This window comes from Rosa rugosa, chromosome 5 (assembly GCF_958449725.1).
Source record: "Rosa rugosa chromosome 5, drRosRugo1.1, whole genome shotgun sequence".
In the NCBI taxonomy this organism is placed as follows: domain Eukaryota; kingdom Viridiplantae; phylum Streptophyta; class Magnoliopsida; order Rosales; family Rosaceae; genus Rosa; species Rosa rugosa.
In genome coordinates, this window is record NC_084824.1 from 27976542 (window position 1) to 27986563 (window position 10022).

Below are 10022 nucleotides of genomic sequence, written 5' to 3' on the forward strand. Positions count from 1 at the left end.
CCACTCCTTCACCGCAATACGAATTGAAGTAGCTCCAGCAAGTGATAATCTATCCTATCATGGATATAAGTTCTAGTGCTGTTTGCTTTTGTTCTTAATTTACTTTTTCTCCTTTTGGATATGGTCTTCATGCAAGTTCCTTTTTTTGCAGTCAAAATCGGTGTTGCCACTAACGCCTATCCTAGTCCCGCGTTTCAACCTTGTGCAATTGAAGCGTAGGCAATGCCCCTGGATGTCATGGTAATGCTGGATACTTGAATTGCGCTGCTCCTCAGCTTTCAAGAGCACCTGCGGTTCTCCCTAGTCCTCTTTGCCCACCTCTCCCGGGTACTACTGAGTACTGACTGTATGACTTGATGGCCATGCAGCCCATGCTTTTGAAAGGAGAAAGTGTACCTAGTGGTCGATTTGATTAGCTTACTAATTTCGTTGTCATCTTGCTGAATTTTATTTTCTGTATAACATCAGGATCCAAGAAAACATAAGAGGACAAGTACATCAAAAGTCAAAAGCCCCCGGAGTGTGGTCAAGGTAAGCTAAACCCATTACCTTATTTCAGTTTTATGATATATTGCGATCCCATCTACTTTCTTATGTCTCAAATTGCTTACAAGCTTGTCTTGTACTAGTCTTGGATAGAATATTTCGAGCGGATACTGATAATATTGCTATAAGAATCCTCATGCTTTTAGAATTTCAAGTCCAAAGACTCTGCATTAGTTTCCTCAGATACTGAAAATCAATACCATGAAGCTGAAAAGCTGGTTTTTTGGAACACGCATCTTTAAATCCAAAGATTACTGTATCGAATTATAGGAAAATTTGGACGCATGGCGTGAGTTATATAATGCAGCACTCATTTTGATTCTGCAAATTCTGAATTTGCAATATGTTATTTTTGTTATGTAGGGATCTAAGGGAGAGGGTCAACCACATCCTTCAAATATAGGTGACCTGTTTTCAGAAGGGTCTCTGAATCCATATGCTGATGATCCATATGCATTTGATTAAGGTATTTCAATTTCAACCAACCATACTATAAATGATTTTACTTTATTTGTTGAAATCAACCCAATTCTGCATTAAGATCTCCCGTCTTGTTTTCACTCTTTTTATATCTGAATTGCTTTAGATGCAAGATAGGATCTTGAATTGGTCTACTAGGTCTTTCTTTCTCAGTTTAGACTCAACTTAGGTTTGATATTTTTTTTGACTTTGTCAAGGGGAACCCAAAGGCTTCCTAGGCCCAAGATAAACCCCTTCGGCGCATGTGAAATGCTCCAACTGTGCATTGCAGCACAGTGCCTGGCCACTTTGACAGCTTCGGGGTTCGAACCTAGGTTGGGGAGCACACCCAGCTAGGCAAGAACCACTAGGCCACTTGCAGTGGTTAACTTAGGTTTGATATAATCTTACGTGTTTCTGAAAAGGGAAAATTTCACAAACAGTACACCAAGTAAAAGCCATTAATAATTTTTATACATAAAGTTCCAAATCGATCATTTTGGTACATGGACTCTCGAGCCCGACCCACTATGTAGACACGACGTCAATGACGCCGTTAATTTGAGGGGTATTATGGTCTTTTCAGTTTTTTACTCTGAGCACCTGACTTTCTTTCTCTGGGCACCCAGCGCTCTCTCTCTCTCTCTCACTATGGGCACCCATCTCTCTTCCTCCCTCCCAATCCTGATCACCTCTGCAATTCCAACCTAATCAATCCACAGCTTTTCACCTCTGCTGAATCAACAACCATTACCATAATCCTAATCCCGGTGTTCAACAACAACAACAACTCCGGGTTCTCACTGCCTCTTCCGGTCCTCCCCGACCAGAACCCGACTTGCTCCGCCACCAAGCTGCCCAAGACCTCGAATGACTAGATCGTAATCCATCTTGCAGCTCATCATCCAAAAACCCAATTCCAATTCCAATTGAATCTTTCTTCTTCATCATCATCAAAACCAATCAATCACACGCATACCCATCTTCTCAGACCCAATTTCTCTCTCCTCACCTTCATCTCTGCGATTCTCTCTCTCTCTACATCTCAATTTGCTAGAAAATCCTAAGAGGTTGTGATGAGAGTGCGGGAAGAGAGCACTGAAGCTTTGCTCGAAGAATAAGAGGAGAGAATATGCTGGTCATACGGGACGTAAAACCCGGTGTACAGCCGGACCCGGCCCTGGAGCCAGAGTGGAATCAGTTTCCGGTGACGGAGAAGGCGAGGTTGAAGGCCAGGCAAGGAGTGAGAACTGTTGGGCTAACGGAGGCAGATGTGGTGGATCCGGAGATGGGCGTAGGGATTGTGGTGGTGATCGGTGGTGGGGATGGGGCTAGGATTAGAATTAGGGTTTTGATGGGATTAGAAGTGGGGTTAAGTTTGGTGGGTATGGATTTGGAAGGTGGAGGAGATGCGGTGGTCGCCGGGGTCGAGGTTTCTAGGTTTGGGTATGTGGGAGGGGGGGGGGGAGAGAGAGAGAGAGAGAGAGAGAGAGAGAGAGAGAGAGAGAGAGAGAGAGAGAGAGAGAGAGAGAGAGAGAGAGAGAGAGAGAGAGAGAGAGAGAGAGAGAGAGAGAGAGAGAGAGTCAGAGGAGATCAGGAGATTTTTTTTTTAAACCAAATTTGACAAATGCATAATGACATTAGAGTTAACGGCGTCATTGACGTCCTGTCTACATAGTGGGTTGGGCTCGAGAGTCCGTGTACCAAAATGATCGGTTTGAAACTTTATATATAAGAATTATTAGTGGCCTTTACTTGGTGTAGTGTTTGTGAAATTTTCCCTTCTGAAAATGCTTTGTAAACCTTTAAGAGAATTTTGAGTGCATGTATACTAGGGCTGGGCTCGGGTCGGGTCGGGCCCGAAAATTGGTGAGACCGAGACCGAACCCGAAACTTTCGGTTCGGGCCGGTTCGGGTTTTTTGTAAACTGAAAACCGACAGAAACCGAACCGATTCGGGCCGGTTCGGTTTTCGGGCTTTTTCGGGCCCAAAATGCCAGTTTTGTCAGTTTTGCCTGTTTTGGTACCTGGAAGACTGGAATGCATATCAAATTATAATGCTGTGAAATAAAGTCATTAACATAACTATAATCAATTTGCAATAATCAAGTTTAGCCACAGTTTACAGTTTACAACACAAACTCAAGAGTCCAGAATACATTGGTTAACAGAAAACAATCCAAATTGTCCAACAGAAACATAAACACAATTTGCAATAATCAAGTCTTCTGTATTTCTTGCCAGATACATAAGGATATTCTGAGCCTGATTAGCAGAGGAGTTCAACAGCCTCACTCCAACATGAAGAATGTTTGCATGTGCAAACAAAAGAAACAAAGAAGAGGAAAGAATCTGCAGAGAAATCAAATTTTCAGTACCAACATACACATAATTAAAATCTCCTATAGGACTAAAAACACTTGGAAAAGATCTGGGTACTTTTCTTTATATTTTAGTCACAAAGAAGGTTTAAGAACATCACAAACTTGAACAATTAGGAGAACTTGGATTCTTTCAAGCCTTTTCTATCAGTCCAAACACCTAAAACATAACTATTAAATCCTGATTATGCAATAAGCCAATAACTGCCTACTAAAGTACTAGCGCAAGAGCCTCCCATAAACATAACTTTTTGCTAGGAAACTAGCAAGACCTGTCGATAATGACAAGTAGCTTTAATTGTATAAAAGCTTGTCAAAAAGGAGCTGCAAGTCAAGACTTTCCGCAAGTATGCAGCAAGTCGGTTTTAAATGCAAATCAAAACAAGAAACATGATGCTACGTGCCCATCTCCCAATCAAAAGAAAAATTAAAGGAAAGAAGATGCTCCAACTTTGAATTCCAATTAAACCCAGGCAATTGATAATCAGAAAATAAGCAATTGATTATGGGTGCATACAAAGGGTCGTACCGGAATAAAGAGTCGCACCGGCTATTTGCTTCTGCACACAAATTGACCAACCACCGGAACAAGCTTTGAACCTACAGCAGCCAAGAACATTGGGAATTTTGTTAGTATTCAGAATAATGAAAGCCCAGTGGAGATGAGACGAGAAAGAGAAGCTTTACCCAATTTCTATATAACAATTCTAAATTTCAACTCTTTTTTTTCAGCTTCCATATTCAAGAAACTCAGATTAAAAAAAGAAAAAGAAAAAAGAACCCAGCTTTGGTAAGACTGTTCTACCAAATGAACTACAGAACACAGAAACAAAACACTCCAAATGAATCAGTAAAATGGATAACATAGAAGAAACATACCTGGGTATTGCAGAGAAGAAGAAGAAGAAGCTTTGATCACAGAGAGAGAGAGAGAGAGAGAGAGACGTTGAGAAAAAGTAACGGTCAAACCTTGACCTTCAGTTTTGATTCCGTGACGGAGAGAGCGGAGGAGGATTTCGATATTCGGAGATCGAGACTGGAGCAGGAGCTGGTAATGGAAGGAGAGAGAGATAGACAACTCAGAGAAGGGTGAGGGAGGGACTGAGAGAGTGAGAGGGAGATTTCATCTGGGTTTATGAAGATCTGAAATTTGGGGCTGAGGTCGAGTATCGACAAGCAAAGAGAGGGACGCTGAGGTCGAGTTAGTGGACTGGAGGAGACCGAGGCCTTTAGGAGTTTAGGGTTGTTTATTTTTTTTTTTTAATATTTAACTTATTATTATAACACCCAATCATGGACTGACATGTGGCAACTGCTACAGTATTCGGGTCGGTTCGGGCCCTAAAAATATGAAACCCGAGACCGAACCGATTACATGAATTCGGGTCGGGCTTTAGACCGAACCGAAAATTTCTATTCTAAAACCGAACCGAATCGGTCTTTTTTCCTCGGTTCGGGTCGGGTCCTTGGTCTTTCGGGTCCGGACGCCCACCCCTAATGTATACACTATACACTAAACTATACCGAATCGAAGCCTTAATGCAGCATTCCTACTTCTTTTTCAGGTCAGAAAAGAAATCTCTATGATACCTCTTAACTGCCTCACGCACTAGCCGGCATCTGATCTGAACGTGTACATGATTTCATGGTCATGCTTCCTCTTGCGTATATGTGGACATAGAATTAGGGCAATTTTTACTGATTTGGATCATCAGTTCTGAATTTTTTTGTCTCTGTCTATATGGGATTTTGTAACTCTTTGTACATATGGGGATCTACTCCTTACTGAAAGTGGTGCGCACCTGATCTATGTGATCACTGCAAATAGGTAGTGAAGAAAAGGACAAAAACTTCATCAAATTTGATTGCTACTTTGCAGATATGCTTCTTTTTTTCTTTCTTTTTTTCTTTTTCCTCCCTCCTGTTTTCTGTTCCGAGGGATATGAAATGGAGGGGAGGGAGATATAAAAGGACATCAGAGTTTATATAGTTGCAAGATACGGGGTCTTGAATTGTCCAAAAGATATTTCTTTCAGTCAGTATAAACTCAATTTCAGTATGATTCTGTTTGAAATTTTGAAAACATTAGAAAGCTGCAGTACATGTACACAGTAAACTAGAAATTTGATTTCATTGATAAATGTAGAATTGATTTACAGAATAAGTAGAGTATCCACCGGTTAATTAATTGGCTTCAGAATCAAGAAAATCTACATTTAGGAATAAAAAAGAAACTACAAGATGTCAGAATACTGAAACTGATCATCACTACCCCACCATGGCAGAGCTCCCAGTCTTCATGAGTAGAGTCCATTAAATTCATCTGACCATAAGAAGGCGTTAAATCATCAGATCATGAGTTTAATATTATAGGCGTGTTGGCCATAAATCATCAGATCGTCATCACTGAGAAGCTGCTGCTGCTCACTCAGGTTCCAATTGCTGTCGCGGCGCAAGTGAATAGTCCGAATATTGTTGTTGCTGTTGTTGCTCTTTTTTATTTTTGTTGTTGCTCCTAGCTATTGATAGAGCAACAGAAGCCATAAGCTGAGCATCATCCAACATGTCATTATCATCAAACAAGATAGTGGGAGAGAACATTAGATTCTCATCCATACAATCATCATCACTAAAGAGGATCTGCTGCAGCTCGTCATAATCGTAATTGTTCTCCGGAACCACCGATGATAGGGAGAGGGCATTTGCAGTGAAGTACTAGTAAAGGAGGCACTGCCTTCTTGTTGCTCACACATAAAGATGTTTTGATCTGATCTTCTCGGTTTATGAAAAACTTTTTGCTTCTCACATTCTCATCCTCGTTATTCTCAGCAACAAGTTTCTTCCTCCTCCTTTATCATTCACTTTGAGTCGGCACAAAGCCAAATCTGGTGCTTGATTAATGGTGTACTCCTCCATCAACCAAGCAGCATGGTGCTCAAAGGCTTTGTCCTTGTTCTGTTCGTACCGAAACTTTCTTACTTTCCCATACGCCTCTCCACTTCCACTGATATACACAGGCTTAGCGGCTTCGGTCTCGCTCCATGTGCCCCCATCACAGCCAACTGTGCGAGAGTTGCGTGATTTGTTGGGGCTCACCTTCTTGGCCCAGGAGAAGTAGATAAAATCTTGGTGTGGAAACTTGATCGAATTGCTGATAAATTCTCCATATCTCCCAAGGTGGTAAACCTGTCTCGCCATATATAATTATATACAAATTTCAGGGAAGGTCTGATTGCCTGAGTTTGGGGTCCTGACGATCTTGTTGTATAGATAGATACCCACCAACTAGGCTTCGGTAGTGTGAAATGTCTTCACCACACCCGCATCAAGTTTCTCTAGAGTCATGGATTGATCTACCAGAGCCATTACTAATCAATCAAATTAAAGCAAATGAATTGAATTGATCAAAGCGAATGAGATGAAAAACAGAATAGGGAAATTATGAGGGTTTTTGTTTCTAACTTGTAGAGGCAGAGTTTGATCCTTCAGTCTGAAAATAAGAAGATTTATATAGGCAATTAGGGAAAGTCGATTTTATGACCGTTGGATGATGACGTCAGCAGGAGAGTCTCCTCTTTCCTGTTTGTTCTGGGTGAATTTTTCCCTTAGCAGTAAAGGAAAGTCCCTAAATACTTTCATTCTGTTTCAGTCTCTCTGGATGGTGACGGCAAACAATGCATGGCGGTTGGGGGCTCGACGAAGGCTTAAGTTGCTGACGGCGAAGCTGATGAGGTATGGGATATTGAACTTTAATTTGATGAGGTTTTCTAGGGTTCGTTGTGCAATTTGAGCAAAGAGAATTGTTTGAATTTTTGGGGTCTTATGGGGAGGATCAATTGACTAAGAGTTGTATATGGCTTCATTTTGAGATTCATATTTGGATTAATTTCAGTTTACCTACTTGAACTTTAGGTCAATATTCATGTTAGTCCCTATTCTTCTAATTTCATCAAGTTTACCCCTGTACTCTCAATTTTAATCAGCCGTGTCCAATTCTTGAACCTCCATCCAAATCTTCCGTCAATTGATGACGTGGCAGAAGATAGAATTGCTAAATTCCTATAATACCCCCCTTGTCAAACCTAAATGAAAAAAAAAAAATGTAATCCGTTTCTTCAATTTTCTCAGCTCACCCATCTCTCCATTCTTGACATCCCTGAAAACTCCTTCAGCCCAATCCTATCCTCCATTTCCTCCCTTTCTTGCCTCCAAATCTTGACTTTGCAATCCAACTTGTTCTTCGGCTCACTCACTCTATCCATCACTAAGCTCAAGTCTTTGGATCCCTACACATTTCCCAAACTTCCTTAATAGGATATTTCTCCCAAACTGAGTTATTTATACAACCTGAGAAGGCTCGATTTCTCCCAAAATCTGAAGTGCAATTCGTAATCTGGGCCCTTATCGAAATCGCCTTTCGACAGGTTGACTCAGTTGGAGGTAGAGGAACCACCATTAGCAACTGCACACATCCAGAAAACCAACAACACCCAGAAACCCAATTTCTCATAAATTCAGAAACCATGGCTGAGAGTGGTTCATCTCGATTCCAAAAACCCTTGCAACCCACAAACCCCAATAGAATTGAAGCATCAACAGTAGCCATTCTAGACATCATAATCAGCCAAAACCCATTAAATTCTGCCTCAAACCCACCAATTCCATCCCCTCAACCTCCCTGCCAATTGGTTCAAATCTCATCCCTACCCCTCCCTCCACTGGCCAACATCTCTCTCCCTCAATTTGTGGCCGAGTCGCTCTCTATTGACGACTCTGATTTCGTGATTCCGTACGGCCTCAATCTCTGACAGAGACCCAAATCTGAGGAGGCGATGCTATAGAAATTGAAATAGGATTTGAAGGTGTTACTAGAGATTAGGGGGATGGAGGAGTTTGACAAGAATCCCGTAGAGAGATTCGGTGCGGCTCTGCTTGCAGGGGACGAGGAATCGGCAAGAACACAAATGAAGATGTTGGTGTTATGGAGAGGGAATCAATCGGCGGTGCGATTATATAAGCCATAGTGGGATGTAATTTACCACTTCTGGGATTGACTCTGAGAGACCAGGTCGAAAACCCAGTGCTTTTCCAAGCTGAGAGAGTGGAGTCGTAGAAGAACTGAGAAATGGTGGATTTGGTTGGTGAAGAACTGAGAAAATTGAAGAAATGGATTACATTTTTTTTTTTTTTCATTTAGGTTTGACAAGGGGGGTATTATAGGAATTTAGCAATTCTATCTTCTGCCACGTCATCAATTGACGGAAGATTTGGATGGAGGTTCAAGAATTGGACACGGCTGATTAAAATTGAGAGTACAGGGGTAAACTTGATGAAATTAGAAGAATAGGGACTAACATGAATATTGACCTAAAGTTCAAGTAGGTAAACTGAAATTAATCCTTCATATTTACATACCCGGATGCCCACATTTGATGTATAGCTTAAAGTTTTGAAATTTAGTCGAAACAAGCTTGATATTGGGGTCAGGGCTTCTTAAGAAGCAATCTTGGCTGAAGCACTGGAAAATTGGACCAGTTGATTGTATAATCTATGCTTCATTTTGAAATTTGAACCTTGCACATTATGGTTGATGGCAATTTGTGATTTCATGCAAGGCTAAGCATGTAGTATTATTTTATGGTTCACATAATTTTAGGGAAATTGCGATTATTAGGTAAATTGGTTTAGGGCTCTATTCTGGATTTAGGATTTAAGGACTCCGGAAATGATGCCATGTTAAGAACAATAGCTGCGGCATCACACTTTAGGTTCTGCTGATACTCTGAGGAGGTACTCGAGGTACTCCTCTTAGGCTTATCTGTTTCCTAGGACCAAAAAATTCTTTCAAAACTCGAAGAATATTTGCTCAAACTCTTTCTAGAAAAGTTCATGTTAGCTGATTCCTCTGTTTGGGACATTATATTGAACTTGCACCTTTCTATTGGCACTTCATATACTCTTTATGGCGACCCATATTTCTTCTAGGATTGAGGACTAAGAGTTGAAGATTAGAGTTGTTGAACCCAACTTGTCAAGGCAACAGGAAAAAGATAGCTTGTTTGTATATGAAATGGATTGGCAGCGTACAACTGGTTTCAAATGTAGCAGTTGGTAATTATAGTGATGACAGTAGTTATAGTATCATATTGCGGGTGGGAACTGAAAAGCATAGTGTTGGGGAACTGCTGTTGAAGTGTGAAAGTTCATAGAAATTAGATAATGCTCTTAGCCTCTTAGTGAATAACGGTGAACTAATCTGAACTACTATCAATCTAGTGAGTTCTTTCTGTCTCAAAAGGACTCAATTTTGTTGACAAGACACCTTGTGCATGTGTATAATAAGAGGTCAAACTCTCTCTGTTAAGACTGTGGACTCAATCTAGTTACCTACTTACCTTACTCAAATTTCAATATGGTAGAGTTCTGCCAAATGATTACAACAGTCACTTAAAAGTGCATGCATCTGAATTTGCTTGTGATTTAAATTGGAATGAGAGATAAATTATATATACTAAATAAATTAGACTTTGATTTAACTAGGTAACTAATATACTAATATTTGGATGTAAAACTGAAACATAACATCATAGATCTTTAACATTAAGATAGAACAATTAATACAGTACATGTCCTTAAT

At 40.6% G+C, this 10022-nt stretch overlaps 1 long non-coding RNA gene across 1 annotated transcript; it reads right to left on the reverse strand.

The window, feature by feature from the left end:
• Nucleotides 1-3107: 3107 nt before the first annotated feature.
• Nucleotides 3108-4568, reverse strand: LOC133708235 (uncharacterized). Its single transcript, XR_009845680.1, has 3 exons — nt 4265-4568; nt 3915-3985; nt 3108-3356 (listed from the first exon to the last, which is right to left on the reverse strand). It is a non-coding gene; the product is annotated as an uncharacterized LOC133708235 (long non-coding RNA).
• Nucleotides 4569-10022: the final 5454 nt, after the last annotated feature.